The following is a 22,068-nucleotide window of genomic DNA, read 5'->3' as shown; positions in this document are numbered from 1 at the left end:
AGTTCTATGCTGGTAGGAAAAAGTATCAACCACCCACATACAGGACGACAGATAAGCATCAATTTCCCATTGACCTGCACGAGTAGGTTCGTCATTTATGTTCTGTCTTGCCCATGTGGGTTATACTATGTGGGCAAGACAGAATGCCAGTTTAAAGAGAGAATGGCGAACCATAGGCTGGCCATTAGACAGGCCCTGAGTACGGGAAACAGTGACCTGCCAGTGGCTAGGCACTGTGCCCAACATGGGCACAGTGTGGCTAGCATCAGGTCAAAAATTATTGACCATGTCCCGGTAACAGTAAGAGGAGGCAACAGAAGTAAGTGCCTCCTACAGGTGGAGACAAGGTGGATTTTCCGCCTGGACACATTGGCCCCAAAAGGGCTTAATGAGCAATTAGGGTTGCATCATTTTCTGTAGGATCACCTTATGTAATGATTTATACCTATTTGGTACATATAAGGATCTATAAGCAATGTGTATGGGGACCAATAGGGGATTAGGTAGGAGCGGGTTACATGTAAATATTGCGATAACATTTGTATAAGTAAAACTATGAGGAGACATTATGATGTTATAATGTTTATAAATTCGCTACTTGTATTTTAAATGTATTTGTCTGTATGTTTTATGATTGTATTCTTGTTCACAGATTGTGTTGAGCACTGTATCTATGGCAACCACCTGCCCGGATGTGAAGTCAGACGCATCTGAAGCCCGACGGCGTGGGTGAGCGTGGGATGATGACACAGACTGGGTCCGTGGGACGGCGCCCGGTGTGACGTCATCAGCGCTGCAGCCGAACAGAGGAGAGATGATGGCTGACTAACAACACGGCGCAGGTGAGTATGCCTCTTTCTTAATTATGTATGTTGGGGGTGGGACCTGACCAGGGTATATTACTGTGTATGTAGTGTGAGCACATTTGTTTTCTGAGGACGGGCAAAGCAGCCCGAAAAATGTCGGAATAAATCCGTTTTTTTGCAACTGAAGAAAACCCTGAGTGACGCCTTATTGCCAATTTGGAAGTATATATATATATATATATATAGTATAGTAAGGACAAACAGCGGCACTCACACTGTTCTACCTACACCTTGACAAAGGGGCTAGTCCCCGAAATGTTGGTTTTGGTCACGTTATAATACAAGTATTTTTGCAAAATCCTGTGAGTGCCGCTGTTTGTCCTTACTATACTGCATCCCTGATCCTGAGGGCACCAAGGTAGCTGCATCGCTTAGTTGGAGTGCCGGGCCGCACAAGTACCTACCTATATATATATATACCGTGTTTCCCCGATAATAAGACACTGTCTTATTTTTTTTTTTTTCCTCAAAAAAGACCATAGGTCTTATTTTCGGGGGAGGGCTTATTTTAATAGACCTTGACCTAGACCTTATGAAATGCCCCACAATTTAATGTGCCCCCCTGCGCCTTTAAGAAATTCCCCACTGCCTTTATGAAATGCCCCACAATTTGTGCCGGTATTTTACATGCCCCCACCTGTTTTTTTGAAGTTCGTTGATGGCGTGGTGTGGTGAGCAGCAGCCAGCCAGCCAGTCAGTCAGTCAGCCGCGTGATGTGCGCGGCGCGATGTGCGCGGCGTGACGTGACGCCGCGCCTACCGCAATGCATCCCTGGGAACGGGAGCTGCGGTGCTGCTGGTGAGTGAGCGGAGGGCAGCGGGGGTCAGCGGGGGCAGCGGGAGTCAGCGGGGGCCGAGCGGAGGCTACACATTAGGTGTACACACAATTACATGGGGAAAATGGTAGGTCTTATTTTCGGGGGAGGGCTTATTTTGGACCAGCGTCCAAAATCTGGGGTAGGGCTTATTATCGGGGTAGGGCTAATTATCGGGGGAAAGACGGTATATATATATATAAAGGGGGGTGACGACCGGCACTTGGTACATCCAAAGATATCGGGGAGGTGCCTTCCACAACAATAATACAGCGTTGGTTTTCAAATAAATGAAGAATGGAGGCGGCTCTCTCAGTAGTGCCGCCTCCAGTCTTCATTTATTTGAAAACCAACGCTATATATATATATATATATATATATATATACGTATGGTACACACACACAAACACAACTTCTAGGGTGCGGCACTCCACAATGTATAAAACACAGTCCAGTATGTCAGCGAGCGAGTCCCAGGCAGGGAGTATATTTTTCTGTAGCCTCTCCTTAGTGGGCAATCACAGAGGTGGGATGGCAGCGCCTGTCAGCCATATAGACTAAACAGGTAGCAGAGACCTATGGGGGTGTGTGATACTATGTGAGCACATAACTGCCCCTTCTACAGGACTTGGCCTGCTGTTTGTGCTGGAGCAGTGCATTGTCACTGAATGTCCCGGCGGTGGCGCTGATGGGATGGGGGCAGCGGCTCAGCCTGGGGATCCCAGGGATGTCATTGCCTGTCCCGGAGGCAATGTGGCAGCAGAGGTGGAACAGCCTGTGGATCCTGGGAGGACCTGCATCACACCAGCTATCACCCGGCCTGGTCGGGAGGCGCATTGTCACTTCACACCCCCCCCACACACACACACACACACACACACACAGGATTTCTGGCCTTCACCCCCCCCCCACCCAGCGGGCCGCACAGCGGCACCCCCCTGGCATCACTGACTCTCCCCCGGCCTCATTGACTCTCCACCCCACCCCCACCCCACGCTGGCCTTCCCTACAGGAAGATGTTGCCGCAAATGGCTGCCTGGGAACACTGTGCAATCAGCCTTATATAACCCTTTGTCTCCCATGTGATAACTGTACTGTCTCTGCTATAATCTGTGCTGTCCTTGCTCATACTGTTACCTACCTGGCTGCTGCAATGACCAGTGGTGCCGCTGATTGGCTGCCTAGGCGCTGTACAGCTCGGGGTTATATGTTCCCTGTGTGATAACTGTACTGTCCCTGCTTATATTGTCACCTACCTGGCTGCTGCAATGACCAGTGGCGCTGCTGATGGCTGCCTAGGCGCTGTGCAGCTCGGCGGGTATGTGTTCTCCGCATGTAATGTCTTAATGAATGGATGTAATGCCTCCCCCCATCCCCTATCTCTGCTCGATGCTGCACAGTAATCCACAAAAAATTGCTAGTGTGCGCAAGCACACGTGGCCAATAAAGTTGATTCTGATTCTGTAAGCCATTGTGTGTGTGCTGTGTAGTGTGGTGGTACATGTATTAGGAATAATACAGTGAGGCATAATGTGCTATAAAGGGCATTTCTAGCATGTGCCATATTGTGCTCTATTGTGTGGCATAATTTATTTATTAACAGTTATTTATATAGCACATACATATTCCGCAGCGCTTTACAGACAATATTCAAGCATTCCAATCTGTCCCTGCCCCAGTGGAGCTTACAACCACATAGCTCCCAACATGACCCTCTCTAGGAGGAACACAATGCTCTATTACTGGACTTTCCTCTTGTATGATTGCCATCACCTGTGGTGAAACACCTTTCTTATCAGTTAGGTTGTTTAAAACAGGTGATGGCAATCATACATTAAGAGGAAAGTCCAGAAACAGAGCATTGTGGCCCTCCTGGAATGGGTCATGTTGGAAGTTATGCAATCTGTATTTCCACATGTACACACATTAATTCTAGTGTTAATTTTGTTGGGAGCCAATTAGCCTACCAGTATATTGTTGGATTGTGGAAGGAAACCTGAGTACTTGGAGGAAACCCGCACAAACATGGGGAGAAAATGTGTATAATGGGTTCTATTTTGTGCTATAGCATGAATAAGGGGCACTCCTATGTGGTGTGCTGTAAATAAGTGATAAGTGATACAACTGTATGGCGTAATGTGAATAAGGTTGCACTACAGTGCAGCATAATTGAATTTATTTTATTTTCATTTTATTGGGAAGGGGGGGATGCCACATTACTGCCTTGCCTCCCTAGTTTTGGCCCTGTGTACTGTGTACTGTATAAAAGGTATGAGGCCTCCCTTGAGGAAGGAAGACTAGAGTATCAGTAGCACACTTCTTTCAACACCTACCCCCACCAAGTTACCAAGGTACACCCTCCCTGATCTTCACACATCACAGGACTGTGAGCCAAACTTGCAACAGGGTACTCCTGTCACCCACTGCCTCTACCTGTCACTCTATGCCTCTCACTGTCACTTATAGATTCTACCATCATCTTCACCTTGAAAAAGAACCGGTACTTTACACTTACCCTTTGGATTTGGGTTCATACATCTTTGTGTTGGAGATAAGGCATGTCCTATACCGATTCTTGTTATTATTATTATTTTTATGGTCTTTTGGAAATAAATTCATGGTTTTATACTAGACTCGGCCTTTCTTGATTTCAATGACATGGTCTTGGAGTATATAAAGTAAAGTAAAATCATTCCCTCATATGGATATGAGCGGACCCTTATGAAAGAAACCTTTATGAGTATGGCATCCACCATGTTTATGCAAGCTAAAGTTTATATTTGTGGTTTGTGAAATCACGCGGTGACCCAGATATTGAATATCCAGATTGGGGAAGATTATCACCATAAAGATACCTTTATGTGCATGTCTTCACTTGTAATAAAGTAAGCTAATAGATACAAAAAGGGAACCCCATTACGAAGATACTTTTTTAGGTATATTTGCATCATAAATAACCTTTCAGTAGAGTGTGTATTACATCCCATTTTGATCTTCTACCTCTGTCATCCTTTGGTGTGAATTTGGGGTGGGTCTGCAAAGAGGGACCCAAATAATAGTTTTGCCCACTGCTTACAGGTTCCGCCACTGAGTGTAAACCTGATCATACAGTACAATGACAATTGAGCATTTATGACTGATCTGAGGGTATAAAGACAGACGGACCAAAAGTCAGAGTTATAATTTAATACACAATTATCCATATCCATTTACATCCTTATAACAGTCACTTTGGAAGGGTCAAGTGGTATAGGGAGGGCTCAAGAAATCATTTGGGCAGTATTGTTATTTAGTAATATGGCTAGAATTAATATAATTATGTGTGAACTGGTAGTCTGTAAATATGTGATAACAATAATATGTTTGTATAAACCATTATGGAACAGTACAATGTTTAGCAAAATACATATCATGAATATTACAGTATCTTTGTAATACTCTGACTCTTTTTGTTAAATAAACAAGATTTACAGACATAAATCTTCCTATGCACAGCCAGGGCAGGATACTGAAAAGTAAGAGACCCCAAAAGATCCAAGCACCCACCCAGACACCTTCAAGAGACACTGGAAGTTAACCAGACACTCTCTCATATACCCTCAAGAAATATAGACATTTACTTGGATATCCCAAAAAGCGCCAATAATTTGTTGATGCCCCAAGAGTGTCAGATATTCACCACATGTGCCGACATTGTAAAGCTGCCACTGTCTATAAAAAAAAGTCTCTAAATGCATTATATAAAAAAATGGCCCATGGCAGTGTCTACCTCCCCTGTAGATAAATCTGTATGTTCCTGTTCTAAATCCCACTTGCCTATCAAATGAAGCCATTAAAATGTCATAGAAGGTTATAAAATACAACACTGACCTGAGATGATCCTATTGGCCTCTCATATGGACGATGGTTAGAAGCACAAGTGGCAGCATAAATCTTCACTTTACAGAAAAACATGGAAACACATGACATTCATAGCCAGATTCTAGGAAAACTGAGGGGGGGCAGTCATATTGGGGCCCCTTCACATATGGGAACCCCACACTGCAACAAACTCTGGGGTTTATGTACTAAGCCTTGGAGAGAGATAAAGTGGACAGAGATAAAGTACAAGCCAATCAATTCAAGTTACAGGCTGTATTTGAAAAATGATAGTAAGCTGCTGGTTGGTTGGTACATTTGGCCTGATTCAGCAAGCCTCGCTAAGCAGCGGTCGTTCACTGCTTAGCGAGCCCTGAAACGCCGCCTGGCCAAACGCCTGACCCCCCTACCGCCGAATCCCCCCGATACCATGCAAAGGGATGTACACAAACACGTCCCCTCGCATGTGCCCATAGGGGAGATAAATCATTTGATAGTCGCTGCCCATAGAATGATTTCCCTACCCTTCGGAAATAAAAGTCAGTCTAAACTGGGGCATCCGGTAATTTCAGCAAGTCATAGTCTGTCACTCCTGCTGTCACCAGAATATTTCCGGAGTTCCTTGCATACCACCCAAATTCCAGCACTGGACAGATAGAGAGATAGACAGACAGACAGACAGACAGACAGACAGACAGACAGACAGACAGATAGATAGATAGATAGATAGATAGATAGATAGATAGATGCACAGACAAAATTATATGTTATATAGACAGACAGATATAAGTGTCTGGGTCCTCCCTGTATACTGTATGCAACTCTTGTAGGGGCCCAGTTATCATTTAATATTTGCGGCTAATTCCTTGAAAACACTTATTTTCAGGAGTTAGCTGCAAATATTAAGTATCCCCCAAATGTATCTAGGAGGCAATCACAGCAGGAATCTCCGATACCTTCTGCAATCCCAACTGTCCCACCAGCAGCCATATCTACCATAAGTTTCTTTGGGGGATGTGATGCTGCCTGATGTAACAATGTTGGGCAGCATTGCATCAGGTCCCTGGGTTACCGCCTTTCTGAGATGGCAGAAGTCCATTGTTGCCTATAGTCTACACACCACATAAAAGGCAGGGCAGTGCGGTGAGCACAGGTCAGCGCTAACAGTGCATGAGCAAAACCCCCCGGCACCTGGCTGAGTGCATCACAGGGACTGCATGCAGGAACATACAACATACTTGTCGTCGATAGGACTGTGTATTACAATGCACTCCTGGGCAGTAAGATTCCGCCCAGATAGTATATGCGATCCTTTTTAAATGGGCCTCTAAGTCACACAGCAAACACAGACACTGACATACAGACACAGACACCAGCACACTGATAATGACACACAGAAACACATAGAAACAAAATGCTGGCATGCTGACAAACCTACACATTCACACACTGATATGCAGACAGATGCTGACATTGATACCCATACAGATGGAGTGGGTCTCATCTTTTCTACCTATGGCAAAAGTTCCGCTAGCTGGCCATGGCGGGCCACGGCGCCCGCCATCACAATACATTTTAAATGCTTGGCGATTCGCCGTGGCGTCTCCGGATGAGTGCAATACCAGTGATCATCCACCAGATGTCCCTTTTGGAAACCTCATTGCGCATGTGTAAAATTTGTGCTGCAGTGCGTGCATGAAGCGCAGGAACTACAGTAAATAATTTATTGTCCCTGGCAAGCCTAGTCAGCGCCTCTCTCACACCGCCAGCACTAGCATGATCCCATCTCTTTGGAGGAGAGTGGATCATGCTGAAAGGGGGGCGGAGAGGCGCTGCATTGTTTGACACGCAGGAGCGTCTCTGACGGACGCTCTTGCGACTGAGTTGCACAGACATTCCAGTAATGCAACGCTTTTGCGTCTGAGTTGTTATTACGGCAGGGTACTACAGTAAAGTACTTTACTACTATTGTGCTGTGTCCAGCAAGCTGTACTGTTCTGTAGATAGTGTACACACTAATAAATAAAATTACATTGAATTGCGTACAGAATCATTAGATTAAATTATACTGTACTGTATTGTACGTCTCATTGGTTTTGTTGAAAGGTGCTGGCCTTTGGCTAGTACAGTATTGTAGTTTTAACACACATAAAAAATTCCGGTTTACCAATAAGGCTTTCCGGGCGTCTAAATTTGCATGGATGCTTAAAGCGTCTACACGGGTACTATACTGGAGTGAAACCCGAGTCGCGGCAGCGTCTAATATGGTCCTTTAATGAATTAGCTCTGTAATGTAATGTACTGTACTGTATTTCAGGTCAAGTCGACCCCCTCCACCCCTGGAAAGGGAGGAGGCGGTTGACTTCAGCTGCATACACATTATGCACAGTACCAACAGTTCAAAATATTCAGCATCGGTTACGTGAACGTGAAGGTAAATGTTTGTATAGGATCATGACACTACACAGCCCTTTTGCTCCCTCCGATGTTCACTCGCGACTCATTGGCACAAGCGTCTCAGTTCCTACAAGTGTCTCATCGTGCACGAGCGTCTCATACTGTAAGCACGGCGAATGGCGGGATTCCATTGACATATTACAGTATATCACTCCGACTCTAGCTTGATGGAGCATTAGCCACCCAGTGGTGGCGGATTGTATTGCATGGCGTGCACCCACGCCCCATGGCGGACGCCGGCGCAAGAAGAATATCGGAGCGCCAGAACCTCCGCCATGGCGATTCGCCAGCAAGAGGGAGGCTGGCTCCATCTGTATACTGACACAGAGAGCTGCTGACACACTGACAGGCAGACATAAGCTGACAGATGGACGCTGACACATTGACAGATGCTAATACACAGGCACTGACACACGGACAGGCAGTTACACACTGACAAATACTGGCACTTTGACATAGTCCCTGGGAGGGATGAGTGACTTTAAATAATTTCCCATAATTGAAATAGAAATGTGATCTGGCTTCATTTACAAAAAAAAATGTAAAAACATAACAAAGGGAGCCTTGTGATGCAGTAATAATGCTTTTTTGAGATAGCATTATCCAGGCTTTCTTCTGGTTCCCCTACTCCTGCACAGCCTTCTCTTCCTGTTGGCAATGAAGGCTGAGCACAGATCTGGATCTTGTGATCAGCCACATGTGTCTGTAAAATACATAGGCTGATCATTGTGTAATATTATAATAATAATAATAATAATAATAATAATAATAATAATAATAATAATAAGATAAAAACTGGAGTCCAGTTTTGGGATTCAAGTGACACACATCACTTATATACGATAGTTGGCTGGGTATAAGGCTATATATTCTAAGCCTGGGGTAGCCAACCCTAGTCCTCGAGAGCTACCAACAGTGCATGTTTTGCAGGTCTCCTCACAGAATCACAAGTGAGCTAATTAGCTCCATCTGTGTTTTTTTTTAAATATGTATGTGATTAATGAGTGCAGCTGTGCAGCAACTAGGTTGTCTGGAAAATGTGAACTGTTGGTAGCTCTCGAGGGCTAGGGTTGATTTTTTCATCAACGGTTGAATACCTCTGATATATATTGGACTCCGGATTGTTTGTATGATTTACACCATATTCAATGATAAGTTTATCGGTTTATTGTTGCCCCTGAGGAAGTCTTATTATTGACGAAGCTATACACCTCAACCGATTAACTCCTACTAACAAGTAGCCAAAGGACTTTGTTAATTTGTACTAACAATGGCTAACAATTTATCGAAGGAGATATTAAGTGCAAACAAGTGTCTTTGAAGTATTCATAAATTGCCAAAATTTAGCAATTTTTAGGTTTTTTTATGTCATTTTTATGTCATTTCATATGAATTATATATTTTAGTGTATTAAATATTGTTGTAATACAAATACTAAACATTTTCACAGCGCCCTCTGAAACATGCTCCGTCGTCAGTGCTTACTTTGAACTGACGACGGAGCACCCGAGCTCCGAAACGTTTTCCCATTGCACATGGAATAAAATTCCAGATTGATTCACCAGTATCTCCAGCCTCCGAGTGCCGCTTATTTTTCCCTCCACATACATCCTGAGGACCCTTCCCCTCTTGTGAGAGGGCACCGGAGCAAGTACCCATGAGCATCCATCTTTAAGTCCTGAGTGCCGGCCTCTCCTATATATATACACAGGAGTGACCCAGAGTGCGCCCCAAAAAAAGATCAGGCTGCTACTCTATGAATCCCCCCTGTGGGAGATACGAAGTGGGTAGATTGGAGTAAATAGAGAGTGCTAATAAAATCCACCACCTTAAAGGTTTTTACAAAAAGTTTGAACAGGTATGTAGAGATATACACAATTGATAAAAGTGTGTCCTCACACTTGCTGTTTAGGAGCATTCACCATTGATCCTATCCAGGCATTATTCCCGCTTGGGTTATTGTACCTTTTTTTCAACATCCAAGTCTTATACGACATATCACCTACTTCTAGGCACTGGATTTCCTGCCGAGACAGTAGCCGTTTATCATGTATAATCTGTATGTGGTATATCACCTTGTGGCAGTTGACACCCGTTTCATCCAAAAAGTTCAAAAATTCGGTACTTATGTATTATCTGGGCTGCCGATTTTTTGATTGTATGCCTTAACTTAAGACATACAATCAGATGCGATGCGATGCGATGACCCGATTTTTCCATAGGATTCAATGTTAAAATGGACTGAGTCCATTTTAACATGGAATTCAATGGGAAAAAGGGGTCCTTTTCATACCCCTACTATCCAAGTGGGCATGGAGTTGGATATAAACCTGTGGCGAGCGTAGCGAGCCACCGAGCCCGAAGCGTGGCGAGCGAAGCGAGCCCCGCGAGGGGATGGTATTCTGTGTCCCCGCGCGGGGCTCGCTACGCTCGCCACGCTTCGGGCTCGGTGGCTCGCTCCATTTTAACATTGAATCCTATGGAAAAATCGGGTCCATCGCATCGCATGCGATATGGTCAGATGCGATGCGATGGACCCGATTTCAAAATCGGCAGCCCAGTTAGTACATGAGTACCAAAAACTCTTATGAGATTCTTATGAGGCACACACACAGCACCCCGGTCATACAACCCCTTAGGTTCCCCCATACTGGCCTCTGCCAATCCAGTAGCGGGTGCCACAGGCTGAAGTCAGAGCTGGTTTTGCCATATGCTCAGATGATGTGCAGGTGGGAACTGGATCAGCAGCTAATCCGCCAGCAAGGGCTGGAGCCTGGAACCGGGTGTGTACTGCTGCCTGCATGTGGGTGATGAAGGACTCGGATTGCGCCATGCTGCAGGGAGAGAGAGCGCCTCTACCGCCCGTCGCTTACCTGCAATACTAGTGCCGCGCCTGGTGGTGCAGGACATTAGGGTGTATGAGGTAGAAGACACTCTCGACGGCAGGTGTGAAAGGGGAGCCGCCATTGACTGGGTACAGGGGGAGCCACAGGCCGTAGGAACAGCTTGGGCCCCATAGCAGCTGCACCCCCTGCACCCACGGTAGTTATGCCACCGCTCAGGGTCCTTCCACAAAAAACATAATGAAGAGTTTGGAGGCAGAATTCAAAGGCAGAGCAAGCTCTGTCCCTGCATGCAATAATTGATACATCTCTATGATTTATTCAATTATTGCTTTGTGAATTAGGACAAAATTATTTCATTCCATCAGCATGTGAGATGCGTATTGTAATAAATATGCCCCTGTATAACCTGCAGATTTATGGAATTATTTTTGTTTTAGTTTAAAAAAATGACATGCTTGCTAAAACTCTCATTATATATGTTACCTATATTTGTTAATGCTTAACTTTAAATTTGCAAGTGCACAGTCACTGATTACAACTCATATACATTTTAGTACAAAACATATCTAACCTAAGGAAAGGAATCAAGGGTATACAATATAGGAATTTGGTTGTAGTGCTGCGCTCTGTCACTAAGATTCTACAACTGGGTAAAAATAAATGATTTTATTGTGCAAAAAAACTGTATATAACAATCGCTCTTTTCAATATCAATGTCCAGTCACTTGAGACTGGAGGATATGTATTCCTTCAAGGACAATTAATCTATACAGAATGAAAATAAAAATAAAGCAAATGAAACAAATAAAAAGAAAAAGAAAAAAATAGTGATGGAAACAAATGGACAAAAAAAAAAAGTGTCACTGCTCGAGAAATGTTATTAATTGACCGACAGTAAGGATGATAGTGAAAAAGGTTTTGCAAATTAATGCTGATTGCGTTTATCTGTTCAATTAATTGCGTGGTGTGTGCCCGCTCATCTAGCAAATCTGCCAGATTGGTCCATGTAGCAAAAAATCAGTGGATTTGAGTTATGAGTTCAGCGGCGTCCCGCTATTTGTAATCCTTATTGTGCTGGTTAAATGTTCTAGGTACCTTAATTCGTGTTCGGGAACGGTGGTACCTGTGGAGGTGGTTTGGGAAGTGGGGGTCCCGGATGGGTGAAGCTGACTCTGTTTCCCGCTCGTCACCGGTAGCTGAGTGCGATGCACCGCTAACCGGGACACGGGATGTACTGAGGTTGCTGCCCGTCTGTGTTAGTGAGTACGGCTCACCGTGTCAGGATGCCGTATAGCTCCGTCGCGGTGACCGTTACTCGCAGTTACAGGACCTCACCGCTGCTACCCGCTCTCCCTCTCACTTATACTCACCGCTGCCGTTACACCCGCTGCTGTCAGTTCTTGCTGTGGTTTCTGCTGGCGCAGCGGCGTGTGCGCTCGCTGGCTGCTGGCTGTTGGTGATGGTGTTAGATGTCGGATGTCGGTCCTCCGCTGTGGTTCTCTCTCTGCAGGGTTAATTAAAGTCTGTATGTACCTCCAACGCGTTTCGGCAGTTGTTGCCTTCTTCTAGGGAGATGCTAGGTTTGCTGTGTCTCTGGGTTTAAATGTCCCTCCATTTTGCACATCTATTTTTTGATTGGCTTGGTTGTTCAATTGCTGATTGGGCCAATGCCTGCATGTGTCAGTCTGCAGTCAAATACGTAGTTTACTGCTAATTGGTTGATTGTCTTGTTAATAATAACTGTTCTGGTGATTACATTGTCACTTATTTATTCAAGCTATTGTTTCATTGTTGAAAATAAACAGGTTATTAGTAAGCCCTGTGTTTATACATCTAATTAGTAAACAGAGTAATATTTCTTAAAGATAATTTGTTAATTATCTTTAAGAAATATTACTCTGTTTACTAATTAGATGTATAAACACAGGGCTTACTAATAACCTGTTTATTTTCAACAATGAAACAATAGCTTGAATAAATAAGTGACAATGTAATCACCAGAACAGTTATTATTAACAAGACAATCAACCAATTAGCAGTAAACTACGTATTTGACTGCAGACTGACACATGCAGGCATTGGCCCAATCAGCAATTGAACAACCAAGCCAATCAAAAAATAGATGTGCAAAATGGAGGGACATTTAAACCCAGAGACACAGCAAACCTAGCATCTCCCTAGAAGAAGGCAACAACTGCCGAAACGCGTTGGAGGTACATACAGACTTTAATTAACCCTGCAGAGAGAGAACCACAGCGGAGGACCGACATCCGACATCTAACACCATCACCAACAGCCAGCAGCCAGCGAGCGCACACGCCGCTGCGCCAGCAGAAACCACAGCAAGAACTGACAGCAGCGGGTGTAACGGCAGCGGTGAGTATAAGTGAGAGGGAGAGCGGGTAGCAGTGGTGAGGTCCTGTAACTGCGAGTAACGGTCACCGCGACGGAGCTATACGGCATCCTGACACGGTGAGCCGTACTCACTAACACAGACGGGCAGCAACCTCAGTACATCCCGTGTCCCGGTTAGCGGTGCATCGCACTCAGCTACCGGTGACGAGCGGGAAACAGAGTCAGCTTCACCCATCCGGGACCCCCACTCCCCAAACCACCTCCACAGGTACCACCGTTCCCGAACACGAATTAAGGTACCTAGAACATTTAACCAGCACAATAAGGATTACAAATAGCGGGACGCCGCTGAACTCATAACTCAAATCCACTGATTTTTTGCTACATGGACCAATCTGGCAGATTTGCTAGATGAGCGGGCACACACCACGCAATTAATTGAACAGATAAACGCAATCAGCATTAATTTGCAAAACCTTTTTCACTATCATCCTTACTGTCGGTCAATTAATAACATTTCTCGAGCAGTGACACTTTTTTTTTTTTCCATTTGTTTCCATCACTATTTTTTTCTTTTTCTTTTTATTTGTTTCATTTGCTTTATTTTTATTTTCATTCTGTATAGATTAATTGTCCTTGAAGGAATACATATCCTCCAGTCTCAAGTGACTGGACATTGATATTGAAAAGAGCGATTGTTATATACAGTTTTTTTGCACAATAAAATCATTTATTTTTACCCAGTTGTAGAATCTTAGTGACAGAGCGCAGCACTACAACCAAATTCCTATATTGTAACCCACGACGGACATAGTCACCCGTTATAAGTGCAGCCGCTAGTCCTAGGGACACACCAATAGAATCTGTGCGCAGGTATACCAAAAACAGCCCCCTGTTTTTTCCAACTGTACTGAATCAAGGGTATAGTTAATAATGATTGATGATTACTCGTTGTTACTAATCTTAAATAGTGCTCCAACCAATCAGCTCCTGTCATGTGTTTGAAAAATGACAGGAGATGATTTGTTGGAGCAGCATTTAAGGTTAGTAACTAGTGATAAAAAAAATATCACTTACTCTATACGTTACCCAAGAATGAATATTAATGAATTTAATTATCAATAATGATTGTGGTTCCTTGTTCCTATATAATTGTCTAGATGATTCAGGTTGGGTAAGTATATATGTTTTACTGAAAAGTTATTGCAAACTAAATAGAAAAACTTTGTGGCAAATACCAAATCTATCTATCTATCTATCTATCTATCTATCTATCTATATATCTGTTTACTATAATAATTGCTTGCCTTGGTCTCTTGGTATTAATTGAATGCATAATCAGTTTTAGCAGAGTAATTTGCATTGTCTCAAAAGTCAATATATTAAATAAGTGTATTAAATTAATATTACTGTCTGGTTCTGTGTAAAGAACAAAGGGGTATAACTTTTTTGTTATTATTATTATAAAAGTTTTCAGCTTTAATACTTTCCTTAGCCACCTTTAGGAACACACCACATCCTGCTACAATAACTTTTTATCATGCAAATAGTGTGCCAGGTCACAAGAGGCACTCGTAAAAAGAGTAATTCTTATTTTACATACTCTCCCCAGGAGTTGTGTTAAATCGTGTCCTGAAGGCATTGCTCTGTTAACATCTTGTGCACCCGTTGGCACTTGTTGAGCTATTCACAGCTAACATTTTCTCTGGGAACACATTCCAAGATTACCTATATATGGAACCCTGTGAGAATGAAGGCAGCTTAAGTAGGTTTAAGCTGAATGAGACAAGCACACCCTCCTAAAAGGGAGTGGTTACAAGGCTGTACAGAGCTCAGCATTGTGAATCAAACTGTCTTCAACTCAGCTGATTCCTGAAAAACAGGGACAAGACTTCCAAAGGAGAGCTGAAGGATTTGGGAGATCACTGGGTTATATCCCCTTTTCTTAACTTCCCTGAAACAAAAACTACTGAGCAATGAAAATGGAGTCAAAGGTAAGAAGTTTATATCATTTGGAACAAAAAGAAAGCAACTTTGTAAATGGTTTTGGATGAATTTAGCAAGCAGCATTTATCCATGGCTGTAGCATCTCTCCTGGCTGCAGTGTCTGATATCCGTATCTCTCCTGTCTGACATTCCTGCTGATAATGCTAAATATGGAAGGTTATACTCATGGCTGAACACTGGATTCTAAAGTTTAGGTTTCTTTTTCTGAAAGCAAAAACAGCATTTAAAAACATTGATTGCATTAACTAAACGTTGATACAGATATTAAAATGTTAACTATGAAAATCAATTTAGTAAAATTTGTGGTTCAATTTTAAGACATTCAAGTATGCTGGTATTGCATTTTGTTGGTCATCGTTTTACTTTTGTTTTACATTGTAATTGAGTTGTGGGAGAATAGTTGTTACTGTTTTATCTTTCAGAATTGTTCTCATGTCATACTCTTTATTGTGATGCCAATTCAACATGGAAGTGATATGTAAATAGTGCCTCAATGCAGTTTGCATCACTTAATTACGTTAAAATGTTCATTTACAACATATGGAAACTTTTACTTTTCTGGGATGAGTCAGTTTAAAGACAAGAAATATCCATAGTGCTTACTTAAGAAATGAAAAAGCAGTGATTAGGCATGTGTCATTGGCCAGACCACCATCTAATTAAAAAAATATATAAGTGTAAGTGCTACTACAGAATTCTCTAGAGATATGAACAGAGGCTGATGGAAGGGAGCTTAGCCCCTAGTCATTTACATGACCTGAATTTATGCTTTACAGATTTAAGGATTTAGTAACAAATGTCGTTAAGTTAAAGCTGAATAGTTGAAAATGTTTCAACAGCGTTGGCTGCACCAGGAACTGACTGATTAAAGTAAAGCCCACTGTAAATAGACAGCTACTATGTGACAAGAAAGTATTACTGTCTTATATACAGTATAAGGAACTTTGTATATGACATGTGACGCTTTTTTTTACTTGAATTGTCCAATACCTTGAGCTTTACTGATGTTTCTTGATGTTTCTTTTGAAACTCTTTTCTGAATTGTGTATATATATATATATATATGTATATATATATATATATATATATATATATATCACAGTATGGGGGTAAAGAATGGGCACATTGTTAAAGTGGCAATCATTTACAAGCCAAATGATTGCCACTTTAAAAATACAGCCAATCATGGATGGAATCCTGTGCCACCGGTAATTCATACCATATTACATTTACATTTACATATATATATATATATATATATATATATATATATATATATATATATACACATACACCCATTTTTTTATTTAGTACTACTGTAATTTTATATCCATTTTGTAAGAACTTCATTGATTGTATGGCAAGCTTTTTATTAAGTCCAACAACATCATACAGTGCATCAGAGTAATGAGACGGCTCACTGACAAGCACAATAGTACTGTATATACAGTACGTCATTCATTTGTTCATTCAAAAATATTAACTTTGTTTTTAATTATTCCAATTTTTCTTTAATTAAAGTAAAGTGTTTAAAAGTTTGTATTACTGCAGAGTTATCCGCAGTTGGCAGTGGAAGCTTTGGTGGAAATTAAGACCATGTGTTACTTTGCAGCTCTTAGATGAAGAGTGTGAATTTTAATTGGGATATTTAAGTGAAAACATGAAACAATGAGATTTTATTTTTAGATGTATTTCTTTAATATAAATTTGAAAAGGAAAAAATTGAAAAAATAAAATAAGTTATATTTTTACTAGTAGGCATATGTTTCAATGTAGACTGTAGGACTGTGAGATGCTGAAAGAGATTATCACCTACAGTCAGTAACAGCTGTTGTGCGGTGCACTTTAATACTAACACGAAAGCAACTACAGAATAGGCTACTAGTATGCTGTAATGCTGGAGAAACGTCCAAGTAGTTGTTTATAATATGTCATATGAACTTACTACTTTAAAGGCATAGAAATGCTTCTGTGTCCATTGCAGTAGAATTAGCAATTATAGTCATTTTAGTCCTGACTGTTAGCACATGTGTACTGTTGATCCGATATATTGCCTTCATTCATTCTGCCTGCATGGTAATGGGGTCCTTCTCAGATTGGGAATATGCTGGTCATTTAGTTTGCAGGTTGAGAATTGTGCTGTTTAATCCAAATAATGTGTGCTAAGATCTAAGAGAAATTATAAATCTGTATTAAAATGATTTTCCTGTTTGCCAATATTATTACTGTGACATTATGTTCTTTATTCCAAGTAGCTCAGGTGCAGTGTCTCAATGATCATGTCATAGACCAGGGGTAGCCAACTCCAGTCCTCGAGAGCTACCAACAGTTCACGTTTTCGTGGAGCTAAATACTTCACTTGTGCTTCTGTGAGGAGACATAGAAAACGTTAACTGTTGGTAGCTCTTGAGGACTGTAATTGGCTACCCCTGTCATAGACCCTACTCCTACAGTATTCTTTGCTAATTTCCTTCCATTGTAGAATGTACACATACTGTATTCATAACATAGCTCTATCATTGTCCACGCTGATTTTAGCTGAGTAGTAGGAGAATCACTTTGTTTTTGGGGATAGATTGGAATTAAATAAAGGCTGAAAAATGTTCACCTAATAAAATAATGGAATTCAGCTTCAATCTGCAGTAATTCAAAAATGAGAAGACATTGGTTATATCTGCAAAATTATACATTTTTTATAAAGTTGGAGGCAATTTATTTCCATTGACCACATGTTTAGGAATGAGAGAAAAATCACCCAGATAGTACTTATTTGACCAGATTCTGCCTTGTTGGTGTTTCCATTCCAAGGGGCCAACTCAATTTATATACTTTACAGTATACATACTGAACATTAATGTACAAATGAAGCGCCACCCAGCTGGCACATGCTGGCGGAGAGGCGCTCCATCTGACGGGGATGTTTCACACGCTTGCGCATCCCCTTCACACGATGAGTTGATTCCCTGACCCTCTCGACTTTAGGGAGAGGGGCAGGGTTAGTGGGGGGTGCAGGCAGCTACAGAGTAGGACGGGGGAGCAGCAAGGAGGTGGCAGAGGGTGGTGGAGGGCTCTGTCAGAACAGGGTGCATGAGCGTCCCTTCTGGCAGATGGTGAATCTATCTAAGGAGAGCTGCTCCATCTGTAGGCCAACATTGGCAATTTTCCTGCATAACTACAGGGCCGGTGCATGGCACTGGAGTGCCCCAGGCGGGGGGGACGCCCCGGTGCTCACCCGCCCCGGCGCTCGCCATCGCTTCGTGCGGGGGGTGCAGCAGTCGCCGCCCCCGTCATGCGCCCCCCCCCCCTGATGGAGCGGAGGTGACCGCGCTGATCCCCCCCTCTCCCCTCCCCTCCCTGCAATGCCCGTCCCCTCACGGAGGAGGGGACGGAGGGTGCCGGGTGAGGTGATGTACAGCCCAGGCATTGCGGGGAGGGGAGAGGGGGGGGATCAGCGCGGTCACCTCCGCTCCATCAGGGGGGGTTTGATGCGGCCACTGCTGCATCGCTACATGGGGAGATGGTGCCGGGTGATGCTGGGCGGGCCCCACCGCATCGCACGGGGGGGGGGTCGGGGGAGGGGGGTAGAGTTGCTTACCTCCATGGGGGAGGACACCTCCTGCTCCTTTCTTGCTCCCTCCAGTGGCCGGCGCCCTAGGCAAATGCCTAAGGCTGTCTAGTGGTGGCGCAGGCCCTGCATAACTATAACTATCATTTCAGAGACTGTGCTAGATAAGGGATAGCTAGTATCTGGTTGGGTGCTATGGAACAACTTGCTCACTTTATCTCTCTAACTAAGGTTTGATACATTTTCCTTAAAAATAGCATTGTATTAAACATTTTTAATTGTAGTCCTATATTCAAAAAATTAATACATCCATTTTTGACAAAAGACAATCGGTCAGATGTACTAAGCCTGGAAAAGTGATCAAGTGGAGAGTGATAAACAAGCAGCCAATCAGCTTCTACCTCTTATTTTTCAAACACAGCCTGTAGCATGGCAGTTAGGAGCTGATTGGCTGGTGCCTTACCACTCTCCATGTTATTACTTTTTAAGCTTTGTGCATCTGGTCCAATGTACTGATACTGAAAATGGTTTAATATACCATAAGTTTTTTTAGAGCAAAAAATAAAATTGTTAAACGAAATATCTGAGCTCTTTATAATATCCTTATATGATAAGTTGACAAAAGTGCTGCGGAATATGTTTGCGCTATATAAGAAACTATTAATAAATGCATAACACTAGTTTTAAGTTTGAAAAAATGCTGTTGAATATATTGTAGGTGTTTACAACATGTATAAAATTGTTTAAGCATACTTTATTTGTTTTAATGTATCATCATCATGATTGAACCAGTGATTTTTCCTCTAAAACTAATCTACATACTAATGGTAATTGTTCTGAGGAATTAAATGTTAAATCTTTCATTGATATCTAGTTGCAAATACTAAAGCGTAATCAATTAAATGTTGTTTTCAGTAAGGCATAAAGCTTAATTATATCATAAACCCACCATGGTAGTTGTAATCGAAAATGCTTTTAAACATTTCATGAGTTTAGTTACACGTACTCCTCTGTGTTAAAGAGCATTTATTATTGAAAGTGACATTTTCCTATGTACCCTGATGAATTTTCCCCACAGTCAGCACAGATGTCAGAATGTGGTACTCGTGGAAGCTTGCACATAACTAAGATTCAAATGATACATAACATATGAGTAGGACTTATGCATAGTAATGAGGCAGATTTGTAGTAAATATATTGACTCGTATATCTTATTGACTCACATAATCTGCCCCTCTAGAGAAGACACTGCGTTCTCTCTTCCAGTACCAGGTGCGATGATGAAAATTACTAGGATTCAAGGCAATAGTTATTTTTAAGCAATTTATTTCTATCTATAATGGCTTAACAGAAAAAACGACATCTAAAATGGGGCTGGTGTTTTCCATGTAAAAGAGATGCCATATTTCACAGGTTCTCAAAGTTGGTCCTCATGACCCCACACAGTGCATGTTTTGGTTTCTCTTCACAGAATCAAGTGAAATAATTAGCTCCACCTGTGGATCTTTTAAAATGTGTCAGTCAGTAATGAGTGCACCTGTTAGGTGACCTGGAAAACGTGGACTGTGAGGGGTTCTGAGGACCGAGTTTGAGAACCACTACCATATTTAATGTGTCTAATTTTGTCTCTATTCCCGAATGAGCAGTAGCTCATTTGAATTATTTGTCTAAATTATCATAATACACTATCTAAATCCCCATTTTAGTAATTGTGACAGATCATACTGATTACAGAATCAAACAGTTTAATTATGTTTCCACTATGACAACCTAAAGCATCTTTTTAATTGACCAAGTGATTTGATTTAATTGCCGCCTTGAAGTTGTTAAAAGTAATTGCACAAAATAATCAATTACATTTAACAGAATCTCCAGAGATAAGTTATTCTCTAGTGTTATTCTATCCATCATTTGTGCCAGATTGCAGCTATATCGTTCCCTGAGCTCAGTGGCATCACTATGGTGGTACGCGGCATGTAGGGCACACCTGGGTGTTACCTGCCCACAGCAAACTGCAGTCTTCTCTTCATTAATAGGAGTCGGGTTTTGTAGTGTAACTTTACGTGCGGCACCCAGCTCCTTGTTACAGTACAGTAGCCAGCACTGCAGACAGACAGTCTCCAGGGGAAGCAGTCATTTATTTTGAGCTGATGCTGGCAGTTCATTGCTGCAATGACAGGTTTCTGGTTAATGCACGATGGCCATCTGCGTGTGGGCATGGTAGTTTTGCACATTGGTAACTCAGCAAAGCCTGGAAGGGTCAGCTGAAGCCACAGATGCTTTGCTGGGTCATCTTTAGAGGATGTTAGTGGTACGCTTATGATAGAGAGCAGAGAAGAAACTTTTTGCTTTATATGTAGAATGCTTGGGTACAGTGCACATGGCCAACAGTACAAAGCATATGGAACAGGATTATGGGAAATTAAAGCATGTCCTTTTTGTACCCAACCCTTGCGCTTTCATCCACTCTTGTAAAATGTTTATGTGCATGGAACCTGTATCTCTACATGAGAAACAATATTCTTTATGTGGACATCTCTCTTCCCTTCATTCTCCTCTAAAAAATTGACACAAGGGAGACAGATGCCATTGTGCCTGTAACATGATGATTAGGAGTGTTTGGAACATTATCAAACATAGTTATAAAAATTATTTTTGACATTGACCCGAATCTCCCAGTGTCTAACGTCATGGGCTGACTGTAATGATTGGACCACAAATGTGTTGCAACACTGAACATTAAATCACTGTACAGTATTTGCCAGCTTGGACAGAGGAAGGAAACAATTAAATTGTTCCTAGGCCTCAAGAATATGTGACTATGGCCCCATCAATGGGTGCTGGTACTTGGATAGAGGAATCTACTGTACTTTGCACAATAGTCCATGGCCATACCCCCACTTGTTTGGTTATAAGCCATAGCACAGAGATTCAGTACTAAATCCCGGAGGTCGGAATCCCGACTGCTGAAATCCTGACAAGGGGGGGCCGTGCGCTCGCCATGCAGTGGGCCCGGTGCCTCGCTATGCTCGGCACACTATTTTATTCTCCGTCTATGGATTTCGCGGACACCCATAGAGGGAGAAATTGTCGGGATTTCGGCGGTCGGGATTTCTGCGGTCGGGATTCCGGCGTCAGTATTTTGACCGCTGGGATTCTGACCACCAGGATTTTGACACCATCCGTAGCACAGAGCTCAATAGTTCATCCAGCAGCACTTTGGACTGCACTAGGTCTACCCTCAATTTTGCTTAGTACAGCTTATATGGAATGCCAAGATCTACAGGTCACTAATACCAA

General features: G+C 42.5%; 1 protein-coding gene across 1 annotated transcript in view; it reads left to right on the top strand.

The window, feature by feature from the left end:
- Positions 1-15,061: 15,061 nt before the first annotated feature.
- MID1 (midline 1) overlaps positions 15,062-22,068 on the top strand; it is a 352,642-nt gene continuing 345,635 nt past the window's right edge. The window contains exon 1 of the mRNA XM_083172594.1: positions 15,062-15,190. The gene's annotated coding sequence lies outside the window, so the exon portion shown is untranslated. The remainder of the gene's footprint in view (positions 15,191-22,068) is intronic.

The sequence above is a fragment of the Crinia signifera genome, chromosome 2 (genome assembly GCF_055691185.1).
Source record: "Crinia signifera chromosome 2, ASM5569118v1, whole genome shotgun sequence".
In the NCBI taxonomy this organism is placed as follows: domain Eukaryota; kingdom Metazoa; phylum Chordata; class Amphibia; order Anura; family Myobatrachidae; genus Crinia; species Crinia signifera.
This window is presented reverse-complemented; position numbering and strand designations above follow the sequence as displayed.